General features: G+C 35.6%; 1 long non-coding RNA gene across 1 annotated transcript; it reads left to right on the forward strand.

Annotated features, from left to right (window-relative positions):
* The first annotated feature begins 177 nt into the window (after positions 1 to 177).
* LOC128247571 (uncharacterized) lies at positions 178 to 7,775 on the forward strand. Its single transcript, XR_008263897.1, has 2 exons — positions 178 to 2,443; positions 7,355 to 7,775. It is a non-coding gene; the product is annotated as an uncharacterized LOC128247571 (long non-coding RNA).
* The last annotated feature ends 5,862 nt before the right edge of the window (positions 7,776 to 13,637 follow it).

Raw genomic sequence — 13,637 nt, forward strand, 5'->3', positions numbered from 1 at the left:
TATATATGTATTCGAACTTTTTATTTCTTATTTCTCACGTATTTCAGTATTTCGTTTTCTTTTTATAGTACACCCTAAACTAAAGCTTTTTTTTTTAAATACATATTTTGTTAAATATTTTCAAGTAATTTCGAAAATATCCAACAAAATTCAAAAATAGTAGTTTGAAATGTCCAGTTTATTTCTCTGGAAATGAAAATTACTATATTAAATCAACTTCAAAATAGAAATAGTTCAGCAGAAACATTAGCTTAATATACACGGAGCAACTGTTGAAACAAGAAAGACAAAGATAGGAACCAGAATAATCCCAGGATCTTCTTTAACTTTGATGTTACTACGTATATGTGATCATAGGCAATAGCATTATTGGAAGAGTAGATAAAGCTCTTTAATTTGATTACAAGTTAAAACCTAATATTCGACAAAACGCATACACACGTGAACATACACAAATACAATAATCATATTTATTATCCTCCTCACTTTTCACAATTTCAATTTGAACGGTGAGTTGCGAACCAAACAACCGTATAAACCGAAGGAATAGAACTCTATCTATCTATCTATTTATCTATCTATCTATCTATCTATATGTCCGTCCATTCATCCCTCCCTCCCTCCCTCCGTTATCTATACACACCCACATATATACACACATAAATACGTAGGTACGTATATAATGTATATGATTCACGCCTGTCCACGTGGACAATCTTTCAATTTTGTTTTCCTAACTTAAGTGGGATTTTTTATTTTTCTATTCTACTACTAACTGGAATTTTCGACTTTCTGAGCCAGCTTCAAGAAATTACTACTCTGAAATCTATTTTATCCCTTAAACTATTTCTTAGCATTGTTGAAATTATATTTTTGGTTTTGAATACATCAATTCATAATATTTATTATTTTTAACGCTGTTTTGAACCAGGACCAGAGTTTGACGGTATTATAGATGAGTTTGAGGCAAAATCATCCCAATATTGATTTCTGAGTTTCCCTCACTTGTCGATCTGACAAAATTTTCGAAACAAATTCTTGACGATCCGAGTCATTTTAGTTTTTGCTCCTGCAAAAATACAGTTCATCACATTTTATGATAAGCATTATTGATTAGGGGCTTAGGTAGGATTACTCAGGTTCAGGGTTTAGAGTTTGGGGTTAGAGTTTATAGTATACGCTTCTGGAGTTTATAATTTAAATGCCAATAAAATGATAGGTGGAGTCATTTTTTTTTCAAACAAACGTCACACGTATTTCCCGCCTTTATAACAGGTATCTTCTGAATATAACTTGCTGAATAATGTAATGAAGATGGTGTAAGGAAATTAATCATTACATATAATTAATGTGTTTTATTAGATACAAGTAAAGGTTAGTGCCGTTTGCTAACTACGACACAAGTATGTTAATTAGAAGTGAAAGACACGGAGAAAGAACTATCTGAGACAAGCGACATAGAAACCTCCAGATCGATGGTTCTCAGCCGGGGTCCATATGGTCCTTGGGGTTCCAGATCAGATTTTGTTAAAATTTATCTGCAATAAATGTTATAATTTTACAATACACAAAATATTTCAACAGTTTTTATACGATTCCTAGTAATATTTGATTATAAAAATATGATAAAATTGTTTAAACATCGAATGTCTAGGAGGGTCCATCCGAGTAAAATCGGAATCAAAGGGGTCCCTAGGTCAAAAACCGGTTGAGAAACACTGTTCTAGATGGAGCTTTGCGACTCTCTGGTCCATTTCTCTATTGCCTTACTACAGCAAGGTAAGAGACTATCATATGAAGGAAGAGCAACATGACCTGTATAGTTCTGCCTAAAGTTGAATTCACTCATCTATTTATTACTGTTGGTTTGAAAGTTCTAGAAACTTCAACTAAACTGTTTGGTGGGAAAACTCATATACTTCCTTTGAAGATTGCCATTTCAGCCATAAGTCTGTCAATACTGATTGGTTGGGTCATACTCACATAGGCATTAATATATTTATGGTGACATTTTTGCTTTTATGAGATTATATTAGTTCAAGGTTCTAGATAATGAAAATTTGAGACTTATGGTTCAAATTTCAGCTAGAGTCTCAGAAGATTTTGTTGCTATTCCTAGTAGTTCACCTAGAGCATCCACCCAAATCCTTTTTGTAAATAAGTTGTAGATAATTATTGTGGAGGAGTGAGGTGAGACATCAGGATCAGAAGGGAAGGGAAAGTGACATCGGGACTGGAAGCAAACGGAAATGACATCATGTCAAGAAGTGAGGCATTTGGAGAGCCTCTTTCTTCATCAGGACATTGATATGTGAAGAGAATTTCGGAGGGAGAGTAGTTTCTGGCCAGATGTTGGGGTAATGGACATGTATAGGTATGACCAACGAGTTCTGCTGATCTTTGTGAAGTGAAGCTGGATACTCTATTCTGATTTTGTCTTGAGGTAAGAGTATTCTTATTTTAACCTCATTCCTTCTGCAAGCTATTTTGACTCATTGATTATCTGTCATGGGGACATATTTCTGTTTTTTTTTCTATTGCCTTACTGCAGCCAACACTCAAGATTGTTATGCAGATAAAGATTAGTAATGATGATTTGAGACCATTTTCAGGGATAGGTGATGTGGCCTGAATCAAAAATATTAAGCTTGTGGTGAAGTTGCAGGGCACTGAAGATGTGGCTGGTCTTATGCCACTTCTCTTAGAGAGAAGTGTGCGAAATCTGTATCTAGAAATGGATGAAGTGGATAAGCTGAAAATAGAGAATATTGAAGTGTGACTGAAGGATGCATACACAGGAGGAGCATTCAAAGCCTACAACAAGCTTGGAAGAATGAGATGGACAGACAAGCAAGTTCTGCTGACCATTGTGAAATGAAGCTGGATACTCTGTTCTGATTTCATGGGTGTTTTTATTTTTTTGCTTTTCCTTTTACAGTTATGCTATATAAGTTACTTTGTTTTGCTGAAAGGATTTATCATCATCATCATTTAATGTCCATTGTCCATGGTGGCATGGGTTGGACAGTTTGACAAAAGGGTTGGTAAGCTGAGGTGCTGCACCAGACTTCAGTCTGATTTGGCATTGTTTCTACAGCTGGATGTCCTCCCTAACACCAACCACTCCAAGAGTGTAATGGGTGCTTTTATGTGCGACTGGCATTTATAAAATGTTGGTCAATAAAACCCTCTACAATTTCATCTAAATAAAGAAATTTATTTGTGAAGAAACTGAATATTGTTTTTGGTCACATTTCTTCAATTAGAATTTCATTCATATGTAGGCTGCTTGATAATAATATTGAAAAGCTTCCCATACTTGACTGGTACTTTATTTAAAGCCCTCTGGAGGATAAAAGGTAAAGTTAAACACAAAATGTAAAGAGAGATTCATAACTAAACATTGTCTGATGCTCTAACAATTTTGTCAATCCTCTATTTGGTCATATTTTAAGGGCAATAAGAAATCAATGTCATCAATTATAACAAATCATTGATTGAGCCAGTGAGATAACCTTTATGTAGTTGTTCAAACTGCTAAAAATAAGTGCTGAATTTCACTCAGATCACACACTAGCATCATAAAAAAAGAAGTTCACATTTGATAACAGAGACCTAGATACTTCTAGATCATGACTGTAATTTATTTGATCTGGTTTCATATGATGCAAAACACTGATTTCATAACAAGCTACTGAAAATGTGTTCAACTTCTTAGTTAAATATCTCTCTTTATTGGCTTCAAGTCCTATAATTTATTTGGGGCATTGAGTTCTGGTAGGGACAAAGAATTTCTATGACAAATGTATTAAAAAATGTTTAGTTTTCAGTTATCTAGTTCATGACTATTTTCAAAATTAATGAGATCTAGATCAGTTCTAGAATGTTCAAGAGAAGTAAATTACCCTACGAAAAGGTAAATGGAAATATTATATAGTTAACATTTTTCAGAAATTGTTTAAGAAGGGTGTAGAAAGTGATTGCAAAGTAATTAAGTAATTAACTGCCCAAATTCTGCTTTCAGACATAACCAATTAAGATTTCATAAGGAAAGCTATTATTCTAATGTTACTGGAGGGAACAGATCTAATGTTTTACAGTATTTTGTTCCTTCTCTTTCAGTTTTCTGAGTTATAAGTTCAATGAAGTCAACTTTACCCTTCATCTGTGTGTTGTGATAAAATAAGTACCAGTAATATACTGGTGTTTATGGAATTGACTATGCACCCTTTCCCTACAAAATATTGCCTTATCAATCTCAATATTAAAAATTTACATTGTTTGCGTGAATTTTCTGTGACATACTTCCAGTTGACACATGCATATACATATGATAGACTTCTTTAGGTTTCCATTTAGCAAATCCACTCATAAGATTTTGGTTGACCTGGGGCTATAGTAGAAGACACCAGCCCGAGATACTATGAAATGGCATCTTGGGTAAGTATCTTCTACTATTTGTTTATCATTATCAGCATTTAATGTCTGTTGTCCATACTGGCATGGGTTGGACAGCTTGACTAGGGCTAGCAAGCTAGAAGGCTGCATCAGACTCCAGTCTGATTTGACATGGTTTCTATGGCTGGATGCCCTCCCTAATGTCAACCACTCTGAGAGTGTAATGGTTACTTTTATGTGACACTGGCATGGGTGCCATTTGCATGACACTGGTATTTGCTATTACTGCAATTTTACTTGGCTTGATGAGTCTTCTTCTCAAGCATGACATATTGCCAAAGGTCTTGGTCATTCGTCATTGCCTCTGTAAGGTTCAACACTTGAAAGGAGCTTCTCACATGCCACTGGCATTGGCCACTTTGCCTCTGTGAAACCCAACACTCGAAAGGTGTTTTGTATGTGCCACCGGCATAGGTATCAGTTACATAACACCAACATCAGCCACGACTACAATTTCACTTGACTTGACAGGTCTTCTCAAGCACAGCATATCACCAAAAGTCTCAGTCACTAGTCATTGCCTCTGTCAGGTCCAAAGTTTGAAGATCATGCTTCACCACTTCGTCCCATGTCTTCCTTGGTCTACCTCTACCACAGCTTCCCTACACAGTTAGAGATCAGTACTTCTTTACACAGCTGCCCTCATCACATGGCCATACCAGCATAGTCATCTCTCTTGCACATCACATCTGATACCTATTACACCCAACTTTTCTCTCAAGATGCTTACACTCTGTCAAACATGCACACTGACATTGCACATCCAGCGAAGTATACTGGCTTCATTTCTTTCAAGCCTACGCTTGTCCTCGGCTGTCACAGCCCATGTTTTACTGCCATGTAGCATAGCTGTTTGCACATAGGCATCATACATTCTGCCTTTCACACTGAGGGAAAGGCTCTTTGTTGCCAGCAGAGGTAGGAACTCACTGAATTTTGTCTAGCCTATTCTTATTCTCACAGATATGCTCTCGGAGCATCCACCTTCACTACTATCTTGGTCACCTAGATAATAGAAGCTATCGACTACCTCAAGCTTACCCCACTGGCAGTTGATGGAGTCTATTTTCTGTACATTTTTGGTGTTTATTGTACCTTATGGAGTTTCTACATATGCCTTTTCTACAGATTGAGCTGGTCCATCTACCTGAAGGGATCCGTGATTTGTCTACCTTCCTACTTACTGAGACTGGTTTTTGCTAGGTTAACTCTAAGGTCCTTCAATTCTAGACCTTGCTTCCATACCAGAAACTACATCTCTAGTTCTGGTAGTGATTCCACTATAAGAACAAGGTCATCAGCATAGAGGAGTTCCCAAGGGCAGGCTTTCTTAAATTCCTCTGTTATTGCCTGGAGGACTATGATGAACAAGAGGAGGCTGAGGACCAATCCTTGGTGAACCCCTACATGTACCCTGAATTCTTCACTGTACTCGTTGCTAATCATCATGTTACTGATAGCTTCCCTGTACATGGCTTTTACAGTTCTCACCATTTATCCCTAGTTTCTGCATTGACTGCCAGATAAGGGATTGGGGCACCCAGTAAAATGCTTTCTCCAAGTCAACAAAAGCCAAGTACAGAGGTTTATCTTTGGCGTAGTATTTTTGCTGCCTTACCAGAAATATAGAATCAGTGATGCTTCTCCCTGGCACAAAACCAAACTGCATCTCATCTAGACTAACTTTCTCCCTAATTAGTTCAACCATGACCCTCTCTGTAACTTTCATCACCTGATCCAACAATTTGATACCTTTGTAGCTATTTGATACCTTTGTAGTAATGGTAAACTTTGAATTACATGCTTCAATAACTGAATATGTAAACAATGCCAAGTGGCAATAGTGAAAGCATTCTTGGTCATTCGTCATTGCCTCTGTAAGGTTCAACACTTGAAAGGAGCTTCTCACATGCCACTGGCATTGGCCACTTTGCCTCTGTGAAACCCAACACTCGAAAGGTGTTTTGTATGTGCCACCGGCATAGGTATCAGTTACATAACACCAACATCAGCCACGACTACAATTTCACTTGGCTTGACAGGTCTTCTCAAGCACAGCATATCACCAAAAGTCTCAGTCACTAGTCATTGCCTCTGTCAGGTCCAAAGTTTGAAGAAAGAGATTAAAGTGAAAACTTATGAAGTATTTCTCTTCCAAAGTTTTCTGAAACTGGAGCCAATCCGTGACCCTCATAACTCAAACCCATATTAACTTTTGTTTATTTCAGTTCAAATGTTCATATATGAGTGAAGACATTTTTATTTTTCAAAATGCAAAGAAAGATAAAAGAAGGATAAACTGAATGAGATTAGGGCATGTTTGCCATAAATATAATCCTTTCTACTCTAGGCACAAAGCCTGAAATTTTAGTGGGAGGGGATTAGTCAATTACATCGATTCCTGGTACTTATTTATTCTATTAACCCTGAAAGGGTGAAGGGCAAAGGGCAAAGTTGACCTTAGAGGCATTTGAACTCAGAATGAAAGGACCTAAGAAATGCTGCTTTGCATTTTGTCCAGTGCTCTAACAATTTGCCAACTTGCTACCATATTTTTTGCCACAAATATTATATAACAAGCTTTTATGAAGCCATGTGATATGGTATAATATTGACTCATAACTCATTTTATATAGTGATATTTAAATAAAATTTAAACAACTTTTGCATGTCTTATCAGTACTTCCTTATAATTAGAGTAGCTTTGAGACAAAAGTTCCATAACAGATTTATCTGTAGCAGAAGTGATTTACACTGTCATTATGTATGAGATGTTTTCATTTTGACTCATCTAGGCTTGAATACCAGAATGTCGGCTCCACAAGCCTTTTTATTTCAGCAGCTTCCATGACCTCGTGATTAAATGAACTTGTTATTTGTATTGGTCCATTTCCAGCCATCCAATCATGTTGACGCAACAGTTAATTTTTTTCCTTATGTGGGAAATTAATCACTAGCTCCTAGGAGTCTACTATTCTCTATAAGAAACAGCAGTTCTCAACTACTCTATGTCTTTGGAACATGCCACTAACCACATACAACTCGTCTCCAGTAACAATGTGTCTGACACCAACCAGTCTATGCTTTGAACTCCACCAAACCCCTGCTTACATCGTTTCTGTATGAATATCACATGACCAACAGACCAACAGCTGCTTCTAAACACCACCAAATAGTTCGTCAACTTTGGCTACAAGATCAATCCAGCCTAATCAAGAAGTTACTCACACATCTTTGTTGTAACTTATGTTATTTTATTTCATGCATGGCAATCATTGTATTTTATAACGGAGAATAAATCATCTCTTACCAGTTCATTTCATCTCAAGTTATATACCTTTTACACATTTCCCTCATTTATCATCTATGTTATATATCTATGAATCTTTAAGTTATGTGTGAAACATTATTTTAAATTATCGATAAATAAAAAAATATTTAGTTGTTTTAGGAAAACTATCTAAGTTCATTTTCATTTTAAAATTTAATTGAAGAACATAGGATATATAGTTTAGAAATATAGTTATAAAGCAGTTAAATTTTTTTAATGAAATATGGTGAGATTACATAATGATCTGAATATAAAATGACCTGATTGTGAGGTAGGCTATGAATGTCTGGCAAAAACTGGTTTAAAACATTCTTGTGGGGAAAGGCTTCGAAAAATTGGGCTGCGCCTTGTAAGCATATATGTCTTATTAACCATCAAATATGGTATTAATTAACAAGTAAAGTTATTCACCCTCTCTTTTTCACTGCAAACACGTGCACACACTCATAGGCAAACAGAAGCGGATATACTGAAACAAAATATAAACACACACTCATTGACTAACATACATATACAGATTCACAAACTGCTACACATATATTGACAGACATGCAGACATACACATGCACAAATCTTCATTGATATGCGTCTCTGGCAGGAAGCTCAAATTAATGGAAAGTCAGTCAACTTTAAGAACAGCAGTGATATATATATATATATATATATATATATACACAAAGAATTTTATATATATAGATTAAGCACATGTATTAAATGTTAATTTAAGGGTTAATATGTAACTGTAAATACCTTGCAACTATATACATACATACATACATACATACATATATATATATATATATATATATAAATATCATCATCATCATCATCATCGTTTAACGTCCGCTTTCCATGCTAGCATGGGTTGGACGATTTGACTGAGGACTGGTGAAACCGGATGGCAACACCAGGCTCCAATCTAATTTGGCAGAGTTTCTACAGCTGGATGCCCTTCCTAACGCCATATATATATATATATATATATATAACAAATGAAAGACAGAAGATGGAATATACGAGACTATATTATTAACCACAACAATTGTTTCGACACATCTATTATCGACTCCTTTTGTGGGACACAAAAACTGGTTCAGGAGTATCCGGTGGTGCAGACGTATCTCATCGGGTGATAAATAAATAAAAAAAACTCGTTAAAATGACTGTTCCATAATGCAACTTTCCGTCCTGTAGAGAGAAAAACAGCCAGATGGAGGAAAATTCTTCATATATGTAGAAGATCCAAAAATAAAATTCCAGAAGACAAAAAGAGAAACGAACACTTAATCCAGCGAGAAAAGTATTGAAAATAACCATTAATAGATGTTAATTTAAGGCAGTGGTTCCCAAACTTTTTCGGGTTGCCACCCACTTGACGCCCAGGTTACATTCCTAGTGCCCCACCCCAAGTAACTATCACAAACGTACACTGCTTTTTGAAGTAAATTCAAAGCAACTGTATTTCACAAATAAAACTTAACCTCACAAATCCATTATTTTGTTGTTTTTACATGAATTGCTACCCCATTATTGCCCCACTTTTCTTCAATTCCCCCTTGAAACTTTCCATTGGCCCCAGAGGGACAATACTGCCCACTTTGAGAACCACTGATTTAAGGGTTAATATGTAAAAAGCACCATTCTGGTGGCATGTAAAAAACACTATTTGAGTATGATCGTTGCCAGTGCTACCTGACTGGCTCTCGTGCTGGTGACACGTAAAAAGCACCATTTGAGCATGGTCAATGCTAGTACCAGCTGACTGGCCCTCATGCCGGTGACACATAAAAAGCACCCACTACACTCTCAGAGTGGTTGGTTGGGAAGGCCATCCAGCTGTAGAAACTTTGCCAGATCGAATTGGAGCCTGGAACAGCCTTCTGGCTTGCCAGCCCTCAGTCAAACTGTCTAACCCATGCCAACATGGAAAGTGGACATTAAACGACAATGATGATGATGATGAATGATGTAACTTTAAATACCTTGCAATGTTGCAGCTTCTACGATAATTATTAACTGGTATTTGAATGTTAAATGTGTAAAATAAGATGATCTTAGTGTTATCACATTAGAATTAAAAGTGAAACTATTATATCACATTACAATATAGATGTTGTTGTTTCACTTTTGACACATAATACTGGACTAGTGTAAGAGATAAGAGATTGCTCTGGGCCCACATTAGGCAAGAAGTTGAAAGTTTTTTTTAGCCCATAACACTCCAGGGACCCTATCTAATGCATGCGTAAAATTTGAATGAAATTGGCCGGGTAGTTCTTGAGTGTGTGTGTGAGAGAGAGAGAGAGAATGCATATGCGTGTGTGTATGTGTGTTATAGTTGCAGGCATGGCAATGTGGTTGAAAAGCTTACTTCTCAACCATGTGGTTTCAGATTCAGAACTAATGTGTTGCACCCTTTAGCCCTAAGTATACTTTAGCCCCAAGTATACCAAAATCTTTGAGTGTATTTGGTAGTACTTTGTGTACACCACTTTTTAACATAGATACATTGTTTCCCCCAACACATTGTTAGAGGTGACTGAAAGGGCTGGCATCAGGCATGACACCAGGTCATAAGACACTGCCACTAAATGTTCTATCCACGTCATGCCAGCATTGAAAACCCAAACATAAAAATGATTATGATGACAATGATGATGATGATGATGATAATAATGAGGAGGAGGATGTTGTACAAGCACTCAGCTCTGAGTGCACTACTTCTTATAGTAGAAACAACTATAAGCTAATGAAAGTAATGAAAGATTACATCACTCCTATTCTTTTGTCATTCATTAATTGATATTATGCTCTATTCTTTCCTAATGCATTCTAAAGCATAAGTATATTGAGTTCTATGTCTTAGTGAAATCACACACACACACACACACACACACACACACACACACACTCGCACGCACACTCGCACACACACATAAACACACAGACAATAAAATTGCGGTACATACAAGCACATGCTGCTGCTCTCCACTCACCACTATCTTTAAGATATAATCTATAAGTGCTAGTTAAAAAAAAAATCAATCATTGTTAGAGAAAATGACCTGAAACAGCATGTTCCAAATAAATACACAATAATAGGAAAATCTATTCAGGAACACCTACACTAAATTGACAAAACTATGTCATAATGACAGATATGAATATAAACTGTAACCTACATTAGCAACTCGAGCAAGAAAAAGTTAGAGGTCAAATTATCCAGTTTTAGGGTGGAGGACCTTAAAGGTCCTCCACCTTGAAAAATAACAGTTATTATATTAATGAAAAACAATACATTAGTATGAAAGATAATATAAAGTATAATTAAATATTCTGATATACTTAAGTTTATCAGAATATTTAATTATTGTGATGAGTTAATATGAACTGTTTGAGTGGGCAAAATATTCAGCAATCTGCTAATGGTTTGTAAGCTCATATCTGCAGCAAGCATTTCTGTGTTTCTAACAAGGTATTTCATTTTACATCAAGAGTAGGTATTTCATGTTTTCCAGATTCATAAGTAAAAGACTAACCAGTCCTCAAAGTAAGTGTTGACATGCTTATACGGATGTTGAAGAAAAATAGCTCTTGTTGCAATTGGTTCAAATCATCTCAAGGAATTGCTGAAAAGCTTGAGTGAATATAGACCTTCTACCATTGGTGAATGAAATTTGTTGTCAGCTATGCTAAAAACACCACAACAGAATAAAGAATGTGTCCAGGTTTCTGTGACTAATGCAATTAATTTTAGCTCTTTTAACTAAGAGTTAAAAAGTGAACTTTGTATAAACTTTGGGCATTCAAAAACTAATTTGTATTTGGATTTAAGCCTATCATGATTCATAGGGGATTGTGTATTGTTCTTATTTAGTTTCCTGGAACTTTTCATTGCTGCCCTTTATAGACCAGCTAGCATCCCTTTCTGTGTCTGTTTATTATTGCATAAGCTAAAACTCACATGTGGTGCTATGTCAGAGGCTTATGTAACAGATGTATGTCACTGATATATGCAATGAATTCTGCAGTTATTAGTATTAATAACAGATTATGTAAACTTTGTGGGACAGTGTGATATGCACCAAATGAATCAACAGAAGAAAAGAGTTATTTCTCAAAGATTTTATTTTCTTGTCAATTTGTTATTAGGAACAGTATACTGTTTCACAGTGGTAGAGGGGTGCTAGTATTGACATGATTTGCACACTTGATAGTATTTGTGTCAGCTGTTGAAGTTAGAAAGATAAAGGTGTACTAGAAAGAGAAATGTGTAGCATCTAAAAGCAAAAGCAAACTGTTCTAGAATATTTGGAGTAGGCATGCTCCCCAGACAAGGTGTCAGGTGAAAAAGAGAGGCATTTTCCTCCAGCAAATGCTGGATACCAAGAGCAAGGTGCTCTTTCAGTGTGGTGCCAGATGAAAGAGGAAGAATTTTATTTAGTATTCTATATTAATACATGTTGAAAGTTGGATGCAAGTCAGAGAACAAAAGAAGGTAAATGCATTTATTTCTCTTGAACTGGCTTTAACATTAGATGTTTAGGAAAACAATAAAACTTATTTAAGTATAACAGTATTAATGCCAAGAACAATGGAAGGGAGTTTACAGAAAAATCTTGATTGAGTTTTTGATTCCTGACTAAGAATCTAGGAAACAATCTTTTTCACATATATCAGGTAAACCAGAATGAATTGAATAAACGATTTTTCATGCTTAACCCTTTAGTGTTTAGATTATTCTGTTAAATGTATTCCTTATTTATTTATGTTGTTTCGAATTACTCATGCATTATCTCATCTTCAAGATTTTAATGATGTAGTTTATTTTTAGAATGACATTTTAGGGTAAATGTGAGAGGCCAGATCTGGCCTGTTTGAACATAAAGCAGGTAGAATATTTTGGCTGGTTTAAATGCTAAAGGATTAACTTTATCAGAGGCTGACTGGTATGTGTATATCTAGGTAGAACTCGAGAAGATTAATCTAACTAGTTTGGGTTTGGATCCCAGTTGACCAAGAAGGAGAATATTTTTTTGAGGATCACAAAGTCCTTGGATGTGTAACAGTATCCAAGAACATTTGTACTGGCAATGCCAGTGCTTGACTACATCGTATGATGGTGCATCATCACCATAAACTTCTTTCATCTCATCGAAAGCCTCTTTTGGTGTACGACCTTTCAAGCATAAGAACCTGATCACTGATCTGCATTCAACTGCCTCCATTACAACATCTCAGTCCATTTCAGCAATGTAGAGATATGTATGATTATACCGGAAGTGGGTCAGGATAAATCTTTAATGAACACCCCTCGTAGTTATAATGAATGTATATAAATATCATCTCATGTGTCAGACATTACAGCTACCACTGTGATTACATCACAGATCTTTTTAAGCAATTATATACACACAGGTTTCTGTGTATACACACAATACACAAATGCATCCACACGTATATATGTATACATACATTATATATATATATATATATACACACACACACATACATATACATATGTGTGTGTAATTATCCCTTTAAGAGATTAATATATCCTCTAATTAGCTTATATAGGCACACAATTTGTCTGCACAGTGAACTGTGTGTATTCCAAAAATATACTTCAGTTTTAGTATATACTACTTTTCTTCTTAACATATATATGTATGTAAACAGATTTGTTTGCATATACACTTATACATTATTCAGAAAAATATTTCATTATATCTTATCTGTTTAACGAGCATTCAAATGTGAGGCATTTTCGTTTTGCTTTTTTTGTGTGTGTGTGTGTTTTGCAGTTGTATAGAAGGATAAACAGGATAAAATTGCCATGGTTTCATTG

Source organism: Octopus bimaculoides, chromosome 4 (genome assembly GCF_001194135.2).
Source record: "Octopus bimaculoides isolate UCB-OBI-ISO-001 chromosome 4, ASM119413v2, whole genome shotgun sequence".
Classification (NCBI taxonomy): Eukaryota; Metazoa; Mollusca; class Cephalopoda; order Octopoda; family Octopodidae; genus Octopus; species Octopus bimaculoides.